This window comes from Bos mutus, chromosome 13, assembly GCF_027580195.1.
Source record: "Bos mutus isolate GX-2022 chromosome 13, NWIPB_WYAK_1.1, whole genome shotgun sequence".
NCBI lineage: Eukaryota > Metazoa > Chordata > Mammalia > Artiodactyla > Bovidae > Bos > Bos mutus.
Window position 1 is genome coordinate 38,390,144 of NC_091629.1, and position 6,039 is coordinate 38,396,182.

Consider the following 6,039-nt stretch of genomic DNA (forward strand, 5'->3'; position numbering starts at 1 on the left):
AGATGAGAAATGAGGCAGACAGTTGATGAGCTGGGCAGGAACTAGGTCATCCCAGGAGGGGCCCCCGAGTCCATCTAGGGGCTAACTAGCTCCCAGAGAAGATATCAAAGCCACACCTGCTCATGCGTGTGCAAAAAGCACATGGCCCCAGACACACACATGTGTGATGCAGCTCAGGGCTCTCACCCTACTCAGCCACCAGCCTGTGGGTGGGACAGCTTCCTCCCACTTCCCCAGAGTCAGTGGTGGCCTAGGACCAAGCCCTACTCCCTCAAGCTGAGGGTCCCTCACCAGAGACATCTCCCGGAGACAAGGTCACAGCTTAGGGGGGTTCTTGGGCCACATCCTGCCAGGACCCTGAGGGATGGCAGAAGTGGTCACCTTCCAAACAGACCTGATGAATGGGTCTTTGGGGTGCCACTGGAGAAAGGGGCAATTCCTCCAGCCTCAGGGAGCCTCCCAGTCACAGAAACAGCACCAGGGTTCAAGGTCCAGGACTGGAGCCACTGGGGACTTCCAGCATGAGGAGAAGCTGGGTGGTGCTGGTGGGGCCAGAGAAGCCCATCCCCAGGCAAACCGCTCAGGCTTCGTGCCAGCTGGGACTGATGAGTGGCCCCTTGTGTTGCTCTCTGGGCACCTGGGCTGCTGTGGCCCCAGGAGAGGCCAGGGGGTGGGGGACGAACCTGAGGAGTAGCTGAGGGTGGGCCTGCAGCCTGGAGAGACCCTCAGAGCCTGGGCCAGGACAGACCCCGAGCCCCTCCCTCACTTGTCCAGAGGCTCCTGGGACACGCGGTGAGGAACCCCAAAGAATAATGAGCCTTCGAAAGCCCCGTCAGCCGCCTGGGCGGTGCCTTCAGGACTGTCCAACCTGAGAATGGTGAGCATCCAGGGACAATCTCAGGTTTGTCAGCCCGCAAGGTGCCGTCCCCTCCCCAGCAGCAGCCAGGGGCACATGGACTCCAGCAGAAGGGTGTGTACTGTCTGGGTAAGGATTCCACCCATCAGAGTGTCTCAGTTCTCCGCTGGGACACCAGGAGTAAAGAAGAAACCGCCAGATGCCAGTGTCCTGGGTTTGGCTTGATACAGCCTGAAGTGCTCCAGGGTGAGTCCCAGTTAGTCGTTTGTACATGTTTCAGCGCTGAGCCCCTGTACGAGGCAGCCAGAGACGCTGCACGACAGGCTGCATGGTGCTGGGACACTTCCAGACCCTCCAAGGTCAAGCTGAGAGCTGGGGCGGGGGCAGGAAGGGAGGGGGCCGTGGATTCACTTTTGAAGGAACAGGGCAGGGGGCAGCAGGTGGGTTTTAGCTGTGCTTAGAACGGTGAGAAAAGGGCAACTAGCAACGGGGTTCGCGGGGACCCAGGTGTGTGACCCCGAGGAGGGCCCTGGTTGGGAGCCCTGGAGAGCAGAGCGAGGATACATCCGCTGGGGCGGCGGACAGGTGGGTGGGCCTAGTTCCCTGGCGAGGCCCTGGGCGCGGGAGCTCACCGGCTGGCTTCCAACTGGGGGCGGAGAACCGCCCCGGCGTCACGTGTCTGGGGGTGGGACTGGCGCTGGCTTGGACCCTCCCCAACAGCCACCACGCCCCCTAGTCCCAGCGCGAGCCGAGTATCCCGGCCCGGGCCTGCTGGGGGCCGCGCTCCGGGACGGAAAGAGAATGGACAGGACTGGAAGGAGCCGCGGTCCAGGGCGCCGCGGGTGCTGCCTCGGGGCCCCCCGAAGTTCTGGGGAGCCTGAGAAGGGGGCCTCCCTGAGACCGAGGAAGCCCAGTTCTCAGGACTTGGAGAGGATGGGTGACCGGTCGCGCCAGGGACAGGGGTTACCGCATAGCGATGGGATCTTCCCGCCGGGACGGGCCGCGCGGGGTCCTCGGGGCCCCGAGCCCGACCGACACCGGAGACGCTACTCCAAGAGGGCACGTGACTGCGGGCGCGTCCGGCCCCCCGAGCCCACGTGGCCCGCGCTCCCCTCCGGGCCGCGTCTTGCCAAGTTGTTGCCGGGTTTCCTTGAACCAGGAGAACTCCCGGGACCGCTGGCCCGTCGCGGGGCCTTAGTCTGCAGCTGCCGCTTGGGTTCCTGGAATAAAGCTCATCACGCGGTGACGTAGAAGGCAACGTAGGCGGGGGAGGGGGCGGGCTGCCTCGGAGCCGGCGTAGGGGAGCCCGCGCGATACGGCCCCGCGCTCAACCTACTTGGACGCAGATTACCTGCGCCAGGTCTGCCGGGAGCGAGTGGGGAGACGTGAGCCGCCGCCACCGCCCACATCCCCATGGCAGACCCGCCCCTCCTCGTGGCCAGGCCCCACACGCCGAACACGTGCTGGGTGGGGCTGCCTCTCGGTACTTCCCGGGGGTGTGGGAGGTAGGACAGGGAAGGGAAGCGGGAGGTGTACCTAAGACCGTACCCACACGCTGCGACCACGACTTCTGCTAAGAGCCCAGGGTCCTAAGACTGGGCACAGAAGAGCAAAGGGCACTGGGGGGACTTCATCCATGCGGGACCCTCAGTCCTCCTAAACAAAGGCCAGGAGGGGCGGAGGTCCCGTTGCCCACCACTCTGCATCCCCATCATTAAACATTGGTTTCGTGTTGTCACGTCCTATTTCTGTCAGTATCTCAGGTAGAAAATACTGAAAATGAGGAAAAACGTCTGAGGATGCTCAGGCTGGCAGGGAAGTAGGAAGGGGCCTTCCTCTCTGAATGTGCAGGGCATTTGGGGCCACCAATCACGGGGAGGTTTCCAGAGCCTGCCCAGTGGTAGTCCCTGGCCAGGGTAGCGCAGCTCTGCTTCATCAGCCAGGAAATAAAACCACCTGTGTCCTCAAGTGACAAGACCACCAACCACTTGTGGTTGATTCATATGATATATGCTGTACAGAAATTAAAATAACCAGATGTAGCCACATGGATTAAAAAAAAAAAACCTACATTGAATGAACACTCACAGTGATTTAGTGCTGTACAGTTTATGTAAATCTTAGAAATCAGTGGTACATTCCAGATGCTGACACTGGTTGTTGTTCAGTAAGTAGCTAAGTCGTGTCTGACTCTGCAACCACATGAACTGCAACATCACTTCTCTGTCCATCACTGTCTCCCTGAGTTTGCTCAAACTCATGTCTATTGAGTCAGTGATGCCATCCAACCATCTCATCCTCTGTCACTCCCTTCTCCTCTTGCCCTCAGTTTTCCCCAGCATCAGCGTCTTTTCCAGAGTCAGCTCTTTATATCAGGTGGTCAAAGTGTTGGAACGTCAGCTACCCTGACACTGGTAGGCAGGGTTTAAAACCATAAACAGAAGTGGGCTGAAGTGCCTAGTGGCCACCTCTGGATCCCCGGGAGAGAGGTACAAAGGGGTCTTTATTATGTTTTCCCTTTAATTCTTGGCTGTTCTGGATCTCCCTTGCTTTGCACAGGCTCTCTAGTTGTGGTGGGTGGGGGCTGCTCTTTATTGAGGTACACGGGCTTCTGATTGCAGTGGCTTCTAGTGTGGAGCACAGGCTCTAGGCACACAGGTTTCAGTACTTGCAGCACTCAGGCTCAGTAGTTTTGGTGTGCAGGCTCCAGGGTGTGCGGGCTTCAGGAGTTGTGGCACACAGGCTTAGTAGCACCATGGCATGTGAAATCTCCCTGGGCCAGGGATTGAACCCATGTCCTCTACATTGGCAGGTGGATTCTTATCCACTGTGCCACCAAGGAAATCCTCTTTTTGGAAAAAAAAAAAAAAAAAATCCACTGGCCCACCAGGGAAGTCCCTATCTTTTTGTGGAAAATCTAAATTAAATTACTTCATGTTTGTTATGTCCAAATAGTGCTTCCAGGTGTTTGTTATATTATTTTTATGCTTTATTTTTTTTTCAAATAATTTCTGCCTTGCTCTTCACTAAGACCAAAGACACAGAAGAAAGATCAGCACCCCCACCTGAGGAGCACAGCCAAGAGGGGCCAATACCCGCTGCGACGTGGAAGGTGACACCTGCAGCCGAAGACTGGTGTTTCTGGAGGCAGCTGCTCCCTACCGTCTTGTGGAGCCAGGGAGTCAGACCCAGGGGCCATGTGGCTTAGGGTGGCCTCTGTCACCTAATGCCAGGGTCCCCAGGGTCTGAGCCATCCTGATGTGAGAAGGCACACATGGTGGACATGAACGCCCAGACACGGACACCACGGGGCAGAGATGGAGCCTCCTGCAAGAGCCCAAGACTGGATGCTTGTCTTGGGGGTGAGGAGACAGGTACAAAGGCAGCTGCCTGTACTGTGTCCAGGGGTGCCCGATGGGGCACAGGATGTCACCTGCCCCTCTCTCCCTACCATCAACCTCAGGAGGGCCAAGGAGGTTAGCTGCCCCCAGAGTGTAAGACTCCCCCCAAAATAGGATTATGCAGGGATCATTAAATAAGACATACACCTGGTCTGCAGTGAAAACATTTATTTTTTACAAGTAATCTTTATTATAGGTCAACATTCAGACATAGAGACCATCACCATGGGAAACTTCCGTGACCCCTCAGCCTAGCCCCAGGTGTGTGCACGGGCTCAGGACAGAGGTCGGACCCCAGCAGCAGGACAAACCAGCACATGGACGACCATGGTCCATGAACCCGCATTTAGCTTCTAACCACAACGTATACAGGTTTCAGTGTAAACTGCTTCCCCTGCCCACCCGAAACACCATCCCATTTCCAAGGAGATAAAACCGACCAGAAGTTGCTGAGCACAGGACCCACGCCCAGCCTCTTCCCTGAGGTGAGGCAGGAGAATAATGTCCAAGCTGGAGCCCATCTCCTACCTCACAGGGACCCTCTGGGTGGGTCTGGGGTCAGGAGAGAGACCCCTTGGAATGCGGCTTTGTCACTGGTTGTATCTGATGCCTAGAAAATGGGTTTTAATGTTTCAAAGGAGGGAGGGGTTGAGACACTCACCTCAGGGGTCAGGTGAGTCCCCAGGGATAGGGAGGCAGCCCTGCCCCCCACCCCCAGAGGCTGACACCTGGCCTGCCACCCACACCTATCCCAGGACACAACAGGGTCGGGGTTTCCTTCTGTGCGCAGCAGGCCAGCTTGCCCAGACCCCTGCTCCTGCCCACTGATCAAGAAACCAGAGGCAGTTTTGGAGCCAACATTTATTGTACTGTCGCTTTGCCCTGGACGGCAGCAGTCACGCTGCTGGGTGATATATACATATACACATATGTACACACACTGCCCACACCTACAGCAGAGACGACGCCAACCGTGCTTGAAAGGACAGTAAAAATGTAGCTTTTGCCAATTCCACAGAAGGAATCACAACCAAAAAAGCATAACAGGAATCCTGTGTCACATGAGTTCACAGCTCAGAATACTGGGAAAGGAATGAGATCAATCACTTTTCACACCCTCTCACCACACCCCACAAGCAAGCTGTGTCCCTGGCGGGGCTGCTGAGAGCCAGGGAAGGGCGGACAGGGCCCCCAGGCTCTGGGCACCCACCCACTCACTGGAGGTCTCACACCAGGTGCCAGGGAGGCTGCCCATCTGCCCTGGAACAGGTCCTCCGCCCCACCCAGAGCAGAAGCGCCATGTCCATGTTCCCTAATGGGTTCCTCGTGGTGCTGGCTGCTCAACTGATCAGAGAAGCAGGAAGGCTCACACACGAGCGGTAACGTCTGAAGCAGTTTGAAAACAGAATAACGCCCAAGGAAGACAAGAGACCATGTCACCAAGCAGAAACAGAAATCTACAGGCTACCAGCCTCTGACCACCCCTCAGCCACTCCCATGCTCCTGCAGCACCACAGCACTAGCCACAGCACTTCTCCTTTCCCGCCACAGCAGGGAGAGGGTCGTCTCCTCTGAACACACGAACAGGGGATGCTCCAGACACAATACCCTGCTCACCAGGGAAACACAGCCAGGGGCCTAGGTCTCCAGTCAGGGTGAGTGCCTGAAGGTTCCCAGACTTTTTCTGCTTCCAGATCAACAAACTGGACACGCAGGATACACAGGGTCTGAGTCAGGGTCAGGTGAAGGGGTGTGGTCTAGACCTAGCAGGTGCTGGCTCCT

General features: G+C 57.2%; 1 long non-coding RNA gene across 1 annotated transcript; it reads left to right on the forward strand.

The window, feature by feature from the left end:
- Positions 1-1,401: 1,401 nt before the first annotated feature.
- LOC138990430 (uncharacterized) lies at positions 1,402-4,982 on the forward strand. Its single transcript, XR_011466531.1, has 2 exons — positions 1,402-2,339; positions 3,888-4,982. It is a non-coding gene; the product is annotated as an uncharacterized lncRNA (long non-coding RNA).
- The last annotated feature ends 1,057 nt before the right edge of the window (positions 4,983-6,039 follow it).